The sequence below is a fragment of the Hordeum vulgare genome, chromosome 2H (assembly GCF_904849725.1).
Source record: "Hordeum vulgare subsp. vulgare chromosome 2H, MorexV3_pseudomolecules_assembly, whole genome shotgun sequence".
Classification (NCBI taxonomy): domain Eukaryota; kingdom Viridiplantae; phylum Streptophyta; class Magnoliopsida; order Poales; family Poaceae; genus Hordeum; species Hordeum vulgare.
Genome location: NC_058519.1, coordinates 653,942,966 through 653,951,050, shown reverse-complemented (window position 1 = coordinate 653,951,050; position 8,085 = coordinate 653,942,966).

The following is an 8,085-nucleotide window of genomic DNA, read 5'->3' as shown; positions in this document are numbered from 1 at the left end:
TCCGCGCCCCTGGGTGCTGAACGCCTCGATGGCCTCTATCGCCCGCCTCTCCCCGTCCGAGCCGATCTCGACCCGCCGCGCTCACATCCGACCTGGTCACGCACCACCATAGAGTCGGACTCGTCTTGCCTCGCATCCGAGCTGGATCTGCTCCACCTCGCCTCGTTGCATCGCAGTGTTCCTCACCGCTGCTCCCGCTGCTGCACCATGTGGCCGCCGCTCCGCCTCCAACGCCACCACCGCTGCTCCCACTGCTGCACCATGTGGCCGCCGCTCCGCCTCCAACGCCACCGCCGCTGCGTCTCGCTTCGACTCTCCCATCCTCACGCACGCCGGCACTAGGCCGGCTCCGCCTCTCCTCCCACCGATGAAACGCTCCTAAGCACCCCAGCCACCGGATCTAGGCGAGGATGACGGATGACGCGCTCCTCGCCCTGGACAGACTCGTGCAGGTGTTCCAGCAGTTTCGTGATCCTGCCAGTGGATAATGGTATCATCTCAGAATTTGCACAGTCTGATGAGGATGGAGAAGGGTCCATGGAAGAACAATTGATGCAGCGTGAACATCTGGTCGTGCCAACTTCTGAAGATAATTTGATGCTGCATGGTGGTGATGGCATGCAACAATTTGTGGCACGCAAGCAGCTGGATGGATGATAGGTGTACACTAACCGACGCATGGGTCTGATCGACTAATCTACACAAATAACCAAACGCGACGCTTGCTACCGTACACAGCAAGTCAATTTCCAAGGCGACAGTGCATACGGATTAAACATCAAGCCCAATCATTGTTTTTCCAAGAGAGGACTCCTGGGACTCTATGATCTTCGGCGCCGCCACCAGAGACAAAGGTGCACTGCCGCCACCGGCTACTCGACGGCCATGGACGGAGGCACGACCACAACACCATACATCCATCTATCCACGCAGCAAGCGCATGTGCCAACCAGGGGATCAATCTGATCGAATCGGCCGAAAGTCGACGAGCAAGCTAGGCTACCCTCTCTTGCGGATGGTCGGAAGGAATCGGTCTGGCCGACGACGTACATACGCGAGGAGCACGTACATATGCGTCGACGATTTCCCTCACGAGCTTGACACGATATGGAATTTGCCACAGAAGGCCATGATCCACAAACGGACCATGGTCCGAGTCAACCTCGTTGTTCCTCGTCGGCTCCTGTCTGGCTGACTTCGCTGCACCTAACCGGCTCCGCCCCATACAAAGTCGGATTCGGCACCCCGCCGTTTCCAAGCCGCCTCTGCACTGTTGCGCTAGTCCTACCGCCGTGCTCTCATCCCGCCGCGCTCGCCTCGAACCGCCTCGCTGTACTGTTCATACCAGGCCGCCGTTGTGGCCTCATCTGGAACCGCCTCCGTCTCGCACTATCTTCACGCCGCCTCCCCCATCGCCTCGCTCGACCATGGATTCTGCTATGGCCTCGGCCGCGCTGCTCCGCCTTGCGCTCGCGTGCGTTTATGCCTGACTGATTCCGGCCCGCCCCTACTTCACCGTCGTGTGCGTTTGCGCCTGGCCAGCTCTGGCTCATTTTCACCTCACCTCTGCTCGACTGCACAACTTCGCCTCGCCCTCGCGTGTGCTCTCGCCATGGCCATCCTCCTCGTGTCATGGACTCACGTCTCCGCTGCTGCTGTGGGCTCTGGCTGGTGTTGCTGTTTGTGCTATAGCTGCTCCATGGCAATATAAAGAAAGGGGGGCTCTTGTGGTATAAAGAAAGACAACAGAGATGGAGAGATAAGGTTCGGTGTGGGCTGGCTGGTGGAGTTGCTGCATGCCCGTATGAGAAGAGACAACGTCTGGGTGCATCACGAGCGACTTATGGGGGCAGACATTAAAGATGTGGTAAAAAATAAATTTCTACGCGGTTGTTTCTACGCGGTCGTCCAAATACATCAGGTGATATCTGCTCAGTCTATTTTATTAACACCTATTATTTCCTGTAAGAGCAATTACTCTGGCATGTGCTATTTTTATGCAGGACAAATACAAAGCTCGTATTATATCGCGAATACGAAAGATGCGCCGGCATCGTTCTACAATGGTATTTCGTCCGTGCCATGCAGTTCGTCGGATTCACACATCGATCCTGGAATATGAATGGCACCGTCAACTCGCCGCCCGTGTTCATTTATAATGACGCGGCCAACTCTCACGATCGCGCGTCAAAACGGTTTACGAAGTACTCGCGCACCGGCTTATAACGCAGTGATCAAACTCGCCATCACTGTCGGTTTACAATGACGTGGCCAACTCTCACGTCGGCACAATCAAGACGACTTACAATGACGCGGTCAACTCTCAATCCGCGCAACCAACTCGGCTTGCAATGGCGCGAGCGATTCTCGAACCGTGCCAAATCGCCAGACAACTCTCACATTCAACTCGACACGAACTGTAGTCGGAGCTGGGCACGGATTCGTCGTCACGCCTGCGCCACGCCGTACCTCATTACAATCGTTGCACTGTGAGCCGCCTCCGTGCCATGGCTGCCTCCACGCTTCGCCATCGCGGCCTCCGCCTCGCCTCGGATTCGCCGTCAGCGTCGCCGAGTCGCCCTACCCGCTGACCTCCCGCAAACGCTTTGGATCGGCCTTGGGCTTCTGCCGCTCCCGGAGCCGCCATCACGTCGGCCTCTGCCGAGCATCCGAGCCGGAATCCGCCTTGCTGTCATACCTCGTCTCATGGGACAGGCCGTCCGCCCGTGCCGCCTCAGCCGCGCGCCCGCCGTGGCTTCACAGCGCCTCGCACGCCCACACCGCTCCAGCCACCGACGTTCGGCTCCACCATGGTTTGTCTCGCACGATCATGCGCCGGCGCTGACCCGCCGTCAGCATTCACTCCAAGCTCTCTGGCGTCTGCTGCCGCGCTCGCCGGTCGCCATGGCCTCATCCACGGCCAAAACACTGACCTCATCCAGAACCCGCCGTGCTCGCGATCATCATCTTCAAGTCGCCCGATGCTGACCCGCCGGTGCTACGCGCCGCTCCGGCCGACCGTGCTCCGCTCGTCCGCACCCGCGTAACCCGCCTTGAGACGCCGCGGCGCCGGCCTCCACCACCGCATGCAAAGGAAAAAAGAAGTAGGGCCCCTGCGCGCAAGGTCTACCTCCATGTGTAATCGAGCCGCCGCTGCTGCCTTGAGCCGCCGCCATGTTGGCCCCGCCACCTAGCCACTTCGCGTCGGCCGGCTGCCGCTCGCCTCGCCCCGTCCGAGCCGGTCTCGGCCAATTCGATCATGTCTGAGCTACTGTCGCGCCGCCAGCTCCACTCCCGCCAGCGTGCCTGGTCTCCGGCTCCTGATACACTGCAGCGCAGCTACTGCGCTTTGGGCCGCCATGCCATCCTCCCACCTACACATCACCACGCTCGTCGTCTGGTGGATCACAAACCGAACCGCCCTGCTGCCATGCCTCGCCTCGAGCAGCTTACAGGAGTGGTGTGTGACGGGAGGAAATAAAGGAGAGGTCTCATCCTGCTAAAAAGTAATGGTGGAATAAAAAAAGGAAAGGTCACATGGGTGTGCTAATGCACTATCAACTCTACATTGTCTTTTTCAACCAGCTATATCCAGCGTTATTCATCACCGACTCAACCGTGAAAATACCAGGTGATATTTATCTTATTTCCTCTGATCCGCAATTAATTCTATCAAGAATTTTCTACCGGTTTGTATTTGTGTTCGCAGATCTATTTAGGTCGAGAGATATCTGTTGGCGTTCATTCCGTCGTCTTTCACAAATATGATGCGGCTGATTCACCGTCCAAGACGGCTTACAATGACGCGGCCAACTGTTATGACCGCGCGATTAAGGCGGCTTACAATGATGCGGCGAACTCTCATGATCGCGTGACCAAGACGGTTTACAATGATGCGGCGAATTCTCATATCCACGCGATTACAATATCGCGGCCAACTCTCACGTCCGCATGATCAAAGGCGGTTTACAATGCCGCGGCCGATTCTCGAGTCCATGCCAAAACGCCAGGCAACTCTCGCATTCAAGATGCCGTCCTCACGGCCCGGATTATGTCAACACACCGGTGCCGAGCTCGCCTATACGAGCCGCCCAACAAAGGATGCAAGACGCCACCCTCACGGCTCGGATTACATGAACCTGCCAGTGCAATGCTCGCCTGTACGAGCCGCCTAACAGAAGGACGCAAATCGCCACCTTCACGGTCCGGACAACATCAACCTGCCGGTATAGTGGCTTTATATCTCGGAGATGGAGCGAGTACCAGTATCTTTTCTCTGCCGGTTTATGCCACAATCAAGTATGGAGACTCTCAAGCCGCCTCCTTGAGTCGACTTAAGACTCGGGGGCTACATGGACATGGCTCGGCAGACTCAACTGGGATGAATAATTCAAGAACCGCGGGTCATTACAGAAAAATTATCATCTTAGGGTGGCGCTCGAGCTTTCTGACTCGCCTCCCCCTGTCGCGACCTTATGAGCCGACGAAACCTGCATTTAGGGTGGGTGCACGAGCTTTCTGACTCGCCTCCCCCTGTCGCGACCTTATGAGCAGACGAAACCTGCATTTAGGGTGGGTGCACGAGCTTTCTGACTCGCCTCATCGTGTCGCGACCTTATGAGCCGACGAAACCTGCATTTTAGGATGGGTGCACGAGCTTTCTGACTCGCCTCCCCCTGTCGCGACCTTATGAGCCGACAAAACCTGCATTTAGGGTGGGTGCACGAGCTTTCTGACTCGTCTCCCCCTGTCGCGACCTTATGAGCCGACGAAACCTGCATTTAGGGTGGATGCACGAGCTTTCTGACTCGTCTTCCCCTGTCGCGACCTTATGAGCCGACGAAACCTGCATTTAGGGTGGGTGCACGAGCTTTCTGACTCGCCTCCCCCTGTCGCGACCTTATGAGCCGACAAAACCATCATCTTAGGGTGGCGCTTGAGCTTTCTGACTCGCCCTATCCTGTCGCGACCTTATGAGCCGACGAAATTACTATTTTTTACCTTCCTGGCACTGCCACAAGGTTTTTCAGGCTTTTTTCTGACTCGCCTCAAAATATCTTGGGCCATACTTATCATATCATATACATGCATCATATTGCATTGCATCACACATCATACATACATATCATGTCGGTCTTCAAACCGGGTCAAAGCATAAATTCTTGCAGGTGCAAATAAATCTTTGAATAGCCCATTTGGCTGGATTTTTATCATGGTTTATCATAACCAGTGTTAAATGATTGGGGTTTTTTAAAGCCAGCTCGAAAGAATTGATTATTGTCAAAGAGCCGCCCTATCACATATAATGCGGAGTCATCTAATTGACCGGCCCTTGGATTTCTTCAACTTGTGTTATGTAGTAAACTACAACACTTATGGATTTCTTCGACATATGGATTTCTCAAGGATATATTTGCCGGGTTACATTGCAACCACGGTCAAGGATTTCTTTTATCACAAAGGCATCAACAGCTCACAGAGTGGATATGATTTTATTCTACAATGGAAGGAATAGCCCCGAGTCGCTGCAGGCACACAACCCGACACTTGGGGGCTACATTATTCAAATCAAAATTACATCAAAGTACGAAAGTCCCATGTAGCTGCAAGCATACACCATGACGCTTGGGGGCTAATGCAGTCCGCTTTTCAAATCATCACATCATCAACAGACCCGGTTATTTCAAGGAGATAAGCCGGCCCTAGGGGGCTACAGGTCGCTCATTGTTCAAAGTATGGATTCAAGGAAGATCCAGCTCATTATTATTTATAGACCCGGCCCTTGGGGGCTATGCATTGCTGCTCGAGGTTACATCATCAGATTTACAAAGTCCCTTCTCATTATTGCATAATGACCCAGCCCTTGGGGGCTATATCATATGATGTTTTATTTTCAAAGGAGAAGAACGTGGAAGTCCCAAGTCGCCGCAAGCAACCGACTCGGCACTTGGGGGCTACACTATTCAGATCATAATTTCTAAAGTCCCAGGTTGTTGCAGGCAAGACAACCCGACCCTTGGGGGCTACAGCACTAAGTTGTTTCATAGATCATGAGGTTCAAATTGAAGACCCGGCACATCACACACTGATGACCCGGCCCTTGGGGCTACAGGTAATATGGATATATCAAAAAAATTGAAGAGCACATTTCATTCTGTCATGAAGGTGAAGTATTGGGAGACCGGTTCAACATATTTTTATCTAGTTGAAGCACTGAAAGACCGGTTCAACATCACACGGATTTGTTAAATGGAGTTCAGTTGTTTGACGGGGCACTACTAATAATGATGACCCGCCATTATCAATCATGACCTGCCATGGTCAATCATAACCCGCCGAAGCAAGAGAAACTTGTTCAACATTGTGTGGATTTCTTATTTCCCAAATTTTCATCAAGCCAAAGCATTTGAGGCCGACTCAATGGCATATGTATTTTATTACAAAGGACCTTCAGTAAATCAAGCCGGCCAGAGGAGCAAGCCGGTCCCTTAACTTATTTATTATTCTTATTTCAGGAGCTTACCATGAATAAATTCAAGCTAACCTTGGGGGCTAATGTCGGGGATATACCCCGCAGTGTAACCCGGCTTAGAGTATAACCCGCCAAAGGACTTGGCGACTCACCAGCGACTCAGCAGTGAACTGGCGGGCGACTCATACTTGTCCCCACAGACGACTTAGATAAAAGACAAAGGCCCAAGGCCCAGCGTACACCCTGACATAAGGCGGCTCATAGAGAGGCCAGGAGGGCCGACTCACAAGAGAAGGCCCACGAAGAGGAAAGACTCCCACAAGAAGGAAACAAGACCCGGATTAGGATTCAAGAGAGACTAGTCCTATTCCTACTACTAGTAGGACTCTACATGTAAACCTACCCCCTCCACCTATATAAGGAGGGGTAAGGCAACCCAAGAGGGACAAGATTGACAACTTAGGTCTAAACAAGACAGATCATGAGATAGACAGATTAGACACCCACGAGATTAGAGGTGGCGAGTCTACACCCTTGTAATCAAGATCATCATCTCCATCAATGGAACACAAGCAGGACGTAGGCTTTTACCTCCATCGGAGGGGCCGAACCTGGGTAAACTCGCGTCTCTCGATTCCGACCAACCCCTTCAAGCCGCCACATGGTTGCGATGGCCTCACACCTAAGTTCTCTCACGAGGACATCTGCCGTGACAAAACCACGACACCTGCGTTGCTTCCTAATCATGCTGCAGGTATTGGACGTGGCGCTCGCCTGGAACTACTTGAGGAGAGGATTTCGGACGTTGCTTCTCCGGACGTGCAGGGGCCATGCATAGCGGGTGGAGCTTGTAACGCCCGCCCGCCCGTTCCTGTCGCGCCCATGCTGGCGCCCCTACGCGACGTGCATGGGCCATGCATCGCGGGCACTGTTCGCCCCGCCTGCCCGCCCGACTACGCCCCGCCCGTGGCCTCCGTCCCGCGCGACGTCGCTGCGCCCTGCACAGCGGGTGGAGCCCGCCCGCCTATCACGCCGACGCGTGGCCCCACGCTGTTGGTCCCGTCGGCGCCAGCTGAGCCTGCCTCGCCCGGTGCTCAGCTGGCCTCTCCTGTGTTGGCCACTGCCACGCCCGGCTCTTCGCCGGCCTCGCCTGGGCTGGCTACTGCCTCGCCGGATCACGGGCTGCCGACCAGCCCTGCGTCGGCGGTCTTGACTCGATCGTCTCCTGCGCCAACACCGCCTGTCCTGCCCGATGTCATGCATCGTCCTCGCACACGTAGCCAATCCGGTGTTCTTTGCCCCAAGCAACGCACGGATGGTACGGTTGCGTGGCTGGCTGCGTGTATGGCTCATGTTGCTGCTGATCCCACTACCGAGCCTCGTCACTTTCAGGCTGCACTCAGTATTCCACACTGGCGTATGGCAATGGAACGGGAAGTTCAGGCTCTCCATAAGAATAATACTTGGCGCCTTGTTCCTCCAGTTTCTGGTGTCAATGTTATTGATTCCAAGTGGGTTTTTAAAGTAAAACGGCATGCTGATGGCTCCATTGAACGCTACAAGGCACGGCTGGTTGCCAAGGGCTTCAAACAGAGGTATGGTCTTGATTATGA